At 46.2% G+C, this 6,000-nt stretch overlaps 1 pseudogene; it reads right to left on the bottom strand.

Annotated features, from left to right (window-relative positions):
- Positions 1-205: 205 nt before the first annotated feature.
- On the bottom strand, positions 206-2,023 carry LOC122744212 (annotated as a pseudogene).
- Positions 2,024-6,000: the final 3,977 nt, after the last annotated feature.

Genomic DNA, 6,000 nt, shown 5'->3' with positions numbered 1-6,000 from the left:
GCATCAATGAAATATAGGCTTATTCTCATACTGGTATCATATGGTCAGATTTTTAAAAATCTCTGTTCCCATAGCATCTAATATCAACATGATATTAAGTAAATACATGTGGGTGAACAGGAAATGTCTATGATTTACAGAAGTCACCTGAAGGAGAGTTAGCTTGGGGAAGATGGTAGGAAATGGGGGAGTAGCCCAGAGCACTCTAGGTACTGTCCATGATGTTGAACTCACTGAGGACCTGTGCCGGAGTCACAGGCTTCTTCTGAGATGCCCCTTGATTTTTGTTTGGGTTTCATCCTACTTTTCTGCCTTCACCAAGGGCTTCTTTATCTTCCAGGACACAGCAAGAAGGGTGAGGGAAGCCATTCCCCGTGATTTCTGGCACTTGGTGGAGGCTGTGCAGGGGGTCTTCCTAGTCTGTACCACAGCATTCATCAGGTTCTTGGCTGCCTGGCTCAGGGACATGGTACTGTTCACTCCAGAGACAAGCTCCCCACCAGGTTCTGACCTTCTTCCTTACAGATGGTGAGCTGAACAGGTAAAGAAGAAGAACACGTTGGAGGTACACGAGGAGGCCTGGACAATGGTCTGCAAGGGTTCTTCCCAACTTATTCATCCTTGATCCTGACTCAGCAATTTTCTTAGCTGCGCAAATTACACCTGATGTATTTATTTATTTTTATTTTTTGGTGAGGCAATTGGGGTTAAGCAACTTGCCCAGGGTCACACAGCTAGTAAGTGTTGTGAGAAAATAATAGGGTTTTGGGAATGCCCACAGGCCCCAGCTATAGCAGATTGATTGGATTGACTAACTTCACTTCACTTCAGTAACTGATTAACTCGCTTAAAGTTAATTCAAGGGGGGCAGCTAGGTGGCACAGTGGATAAAGCACTGGCCCTGGATTCAGGAGGACCTGAGTTCAAATGTGGCCTCAGACACTTGACACTTACTAGTTGTGTGACCTTGGGTAAGTCACTTAACCCTCATTGCCCCACCCAAAAAACCCAAGTCTATAGATTAGATAATTTGTCCTTGATATTCTGAAAAGTTAATGGATTAATAACATAGTATAGAGTAGGCCTGAATTTCTCTTCACTGAAGCTCAGAGGGTCAACAATCACTCATTGATTCCACATGCCAGTCCTACTCCTGCTCCGCCCTGCTGTTGGGAGGCATCATCAGAAGCCACGGGCTGGGTGGTATGGGAGAGCCCAGGAACAGCTTGTTGCAACTGTCCATAGATCCAGTCCCTGTTGACTTTATTAGCACCCATACAGGGGAGCTGAGGGCAGTCCTGGGCACCTGTATATAGCATTGGAATTTTTTGGAGTTTCCCTCTGGATGCAGCCATTAAATCCCCCTGGCCCAAGTCTTTGGTTCCTGTTGTCTCTTGGCTGCTGTAATGTTCCACTCATCCACTTCAGGGTTTAGGGCTTTGTTTCATATGCCTAAATCATGCTCTATGCCCACATTTCTAAGTTTTCAGGTCCCATCTTCAGCTGAACAAGTAATTTGCCACATCCCCCAAAGTAAGCAACCAGGTAGCAGCTGAGAAAGCTTACACCACATTGCCATGCTTCTCCACAGAACAGGGCTCATCTGCAAATTCTCCAGAGGTACTCTTTGTCAAACCACCTTGTTTCCTCCTTGAGACACTGACTCTCTTTGACAATTTTATATCCCTTCAAGAAATTCTCAGTTGTTCTCAGATCTTAGCATGTCTGCCCAATGGGTTGGAGCCCCAGAGATGCCAGAATGAGGATGGGACCAGCTGAGGGTTCCAGGCTTCTTGTTGAACGGGACCAGGAGAGTGGCTAACAGTGCCACCTGCTGGCAGTCAATATGGGCCTTCTTAGAGCAACCTCTTTTCTTGTCACAGGGCCCCCTGTTACTGTGGGTTTTCCACGTTGTAATATGAATGACCAGAGGTTCCAAAAGCCTATCAACTTCCAGGGCCCTTATCTCCATCCTCTTGGGGTTTCATTCGAAGTTTATATTGCCTGCAAGTACAGAAATCATGTCTGCAGTGAAGGGGGTGGGAGCAGAGGAGGAGAGGGAGGAGGATCCCAAGGCCCCAGAGCCGGTGCCTTGTGGCTACTTTGTCCCCTGTCCTGATGGAGTCCATTATTTTCATAATCTCTCTCTTTTTTTTTTTTAAGTGAGGCAATTGGGGTTAAGTGACTTGCCCAGGGTCACACAGCTAGTAAGTGTCAAGTGTCTGAGGCTGGATTTGAACTCAGATACTCCTGAATCCAGGGCCGGTGCTTTATCCACTGTGCCACCTAGCTGCCCCCATAATCTCTTGTATTTAAGGATGCACATAAAATGTGAAGATCCCTTTGAAGCTATCTTTAAGATTTCAAATCATAAGGCAATTCTCTCTTTCTTTTGCTCATCAGTAAATGAACCCAGCTGCAATTAGAGGAATGATTCAGGGTGACTAATGGGCAGGGGGCAGCAGCATTCTTTCCATGAAGAGCAGAACTATTAGTAACCAGGAGAAGAGAAGCTGATTGGGTGACCCAGGGAAGGCTACATGGATTGAGGGGGCCAACAGCTGACACGATGTAAGAGGAACATGCCTTGTGCAGCCCCTCAGCCTTAAATAATAGCCCTGCTTAAAGTGACAGCCTAGACCTGATGAGGGGAGGCTGGGTATTTCATTTTGAAATCCCTAGATTATGGAGAAACCCAATAAGGAAAGAGATCCACTGGGTTCAGCACCTTCATAGGACATCATAGGTTAAATAGTTCAATTGAGAAGCCTTAATTTAGCACTTACTATTTGCCAGACATTGTGGGAATCACTGGGAGCACGAAGAAAAAGGAAAAGCAGTTGTGCCCAATCCTCCTTGCAAGCACAGAGGGTCAGTGGTACAATTTCCCATGTACTGGGAAAGTGACTGGGGAACTTGATGAAAATCATTTTGAAAATTGTGTGCAGGTTTGATTGGAAGGGAGAGAGACCTGAGGCATCAGGAGTCCAGGAGTCGAGCAATGCCACGTTTTGCAAGCAGACCAGCATCAATGCCCCAAGGAGTAAAGAGTGACCTTTAGAATCCTTCCCAGCTCTCAGACTTGGAGGGACCAAAGCTGTGTAAACACTGTTTCAAGCCTGAGTCCACTCTCCCCAAATGAAGGTTGCCCCCCCCCTCCACCTTGGGAAGAAATATGTGTACTTTTGTTCTTGCTAATGCCCCTATTTAAGAGCTAATCCTGTAAAATGCCAATTGGTTAAACTGACCTGGGGCACTAGTCACTGGTGGCTAATAGTGGGTGTGGGTGTGGGACACACCTGGGGACTGGAGCTGATGACATTAGAGAAGAGACACTCACAACCCTGAGGAGAAGATGTAACAGCCTGACTTTGATATAGTCAGTCAGGAAGTACTCCCTCCCCAAGATACATCCAAAGCCTTATAACAGAAGATAACATCACCCATCTGGAGCTTGAAGGGATCTTGGAGGTCCCATTAGATTGTGAGCACCCTGAGGGCAGAGACTGTCTTTTGTCTTTGTAGCACAGTGAAGGGAACAGAGTAGACTATTGATAAATGTTAACTGACTGACTGATTTGAGGTCCCCTGGTCCAACCCCCTCACTTTATAGTTGAAGAAACTGAGGCCTAGAAAAGGTAGATGACTTTTCCAAGGTGCCAGAGGCAGAAGGTGACCCTTGTCCTCAGTGTCCAGCCCTGCAGACAGAAGGTGACCAGCATCACTGAGGAAGGTCTCTTGAAGGTGGTGTTTGAGCTCCATCATTGATGTGGGCTGGAATTTGGGGTCAAAGTGATCCTGAGTCATCCCAAAAGAATGACAAGACTCAGTGACTCAGTTTCCCAAGTTTTATTGCAGTACTGTGGGTGACCATAGGGAGAGAACCAGAAAAGTGGAAAGGTATCTCTAGAATAGTGAAAGAAAAGACAGTTATATCTATAGTATGGCTAAATCGATTATCAGTCTCATTATAATATACCCCACCTAGGGGTGTTACAGGGGAGGGTTTATCCTAATTTGGAGTTCTTGGGGTCCTAAGCCAACCCCCAAAGTGGGTACCTTTTTTCGTGGAGGTGTGTTTTGGGGGTTTACAGGTCATAAGGTGAATCTGGGACAAATTTGGCCTTTTCCTTACGTCTCTTTCTGGTTCCCATGACTAGTTTCAAAATATCTCCATTTTTCATTAGAATTTCTCTACCCTTGTCATTTTATCATTGTTATAGTCTTCAGGTCCCCTAGGCCTAGGTCCCTCTGTTCCCGTTATGGGCACTGATTTATGTGGGTATGAAAACCCAGCATCCTACCTGTAAGTTATCCATTAACTGGGGTCTGACTCCCTTTTAGAGCTAATATCTGAATTAGAGCTTGGATCTTAGGTTTTTCTGTTAACCCTTTTTTATACCTCCTACATCAAGGGGTAAAGATGTGCAAGTGTGGGGGACACCCAGAGGGAAAGACAGAGGAGGAGATGAAGTATCCCCCCAATTAGAACTAGAGAGAACATAAAAGGGAGTCAAGCACAGAGATCTGAATGACGGGAAGGAGAAAGACTGGCGATCTTGAAATGCCAGAGGTAATAGGGAGCCCCTGAAGTTTATTGAGGAGTGACATAATCAGACCTTCCCTAAAAGAGAATGCAGGCTTCTTAAGGATATGGGCTACCTCCATTCTGCATTTCTGTTATGGGCCCAGGGTACCCCAGAAGTTCTCTGGGGCACATCAAAGAACCTTCTCCTTGAGAAACTAATCCAAACAACAGACACACTGAAAGAAATAAGTGGAACCGGATCTCAGTGGAGCTAGCTCCTGGACCCCAACCCTTCATTCTAGTCTCCCTCACCCCTGGGGAGATAAGATTAGGTGTGGCTGCTGCCTTTGTGTCCTGAGGAGAGAAATGGCTTGAGAGATCCCAGCCACCCCTCACCCAACTCCTCCACTCACCACCAGGGGAGATGGTCCTCTCTTAATAGGGGAACTTTCCACAGTCAGAGGATCACCTCATTGGACCACCATCGGACCTCTGTAAAAGTATCTTCCTGTCTCCTGAGGAGATTGTTAAATCAGAGCCACACTCCGTGCCATGCCTTTCTCCCCATGAGAAGTCCAAGGATTTCTCTCTTGGTTTCCCTTCCCCTCCCCAGCCCCTAAATAAATTACTATCTTATTCTAATTGCTTTTGTGTGCAAGAGGATGTAATTTTTTTTGGGGGGGGGTGAGGCAATTGGCATTAAGTGACTTGCCCAGGGTCACACAGCTAGTAAGTGTCAAGTGTCTGAGGTCAGATTTGAACTCAGGTCTTCCTGATTCCAGGGCTGGTGCTCTATCCACTGCACCACCTAGCTGCCCGAGGGTGTAATTCTTTTTTTTTTTGTTTTTTGTTTTGTTTTTTTTAGTGAGGCAATTGGGGTTAAGTGACTTGCCTAGGGTCACACAGCTAGTAAGTGTTAAGTGTCTGAGGTCGGATTTGAACTCAGGTACTCCTGACTCCAGGGCCGGTGCTCTATCCACTGCGCCATCTAGCTGCCCCGGGTGTAATTCTTTAAAGAGGAATTCCTAAGGATCCCAAACCCCTCTACCCCATTTTCCCCACAACATTTCTATCACCAGTGCACGGGGTTGGTACATAGCAAGTGATCAATAAATGCTCATTGATTTGTTGATCGATTAACACAAGGAAAATGAGGCAGCTGAGCAGTGAGGTTGGGAAGACAGCCACTCGTCACAGATCACAGAATTACAGAATTTCAGAGTCTAAGGGAACCCAGAAGGCAACTAGCCCAACCTGTCACTTAGAATTGCTTCTTCATCTCAAATAAATAGCTATTTTCTTAAAGACCACCAGCCATCAGGCTCTCACTTCTTGAAGCAAGACATTTCACTTTTGTGCAATTCTGATTGTTAAGAAGTTGTCCCTCTGTCAGGGCAGCTAGATGGCGCAGTGGTAAAGAACCCGCCCTGGATTCAGGAGTACCTGGGTTCAAATCCGGCTTCAGACACTTG

Source organism: Dromiciops gliroides, chromosome 1 (genome assembly GCF_019393635.1).
Source record: "Dromiciops gliroides isolate mDroGli1 chromosome 1, mDroGli1.pri, whole genome shotgun sequence".
NCBI classification, from domain to species: Eukaryota; Metazoa; Chordata; class Mammalia; order Microbiotheria; family Microbiotheriidae; genus Dromiciops; species Dromiciops gliroides.
Note: the sequence above shows the minus strand (reverse complement) of the source record. Positions and strands in the feature narration are given on the sequence as shown.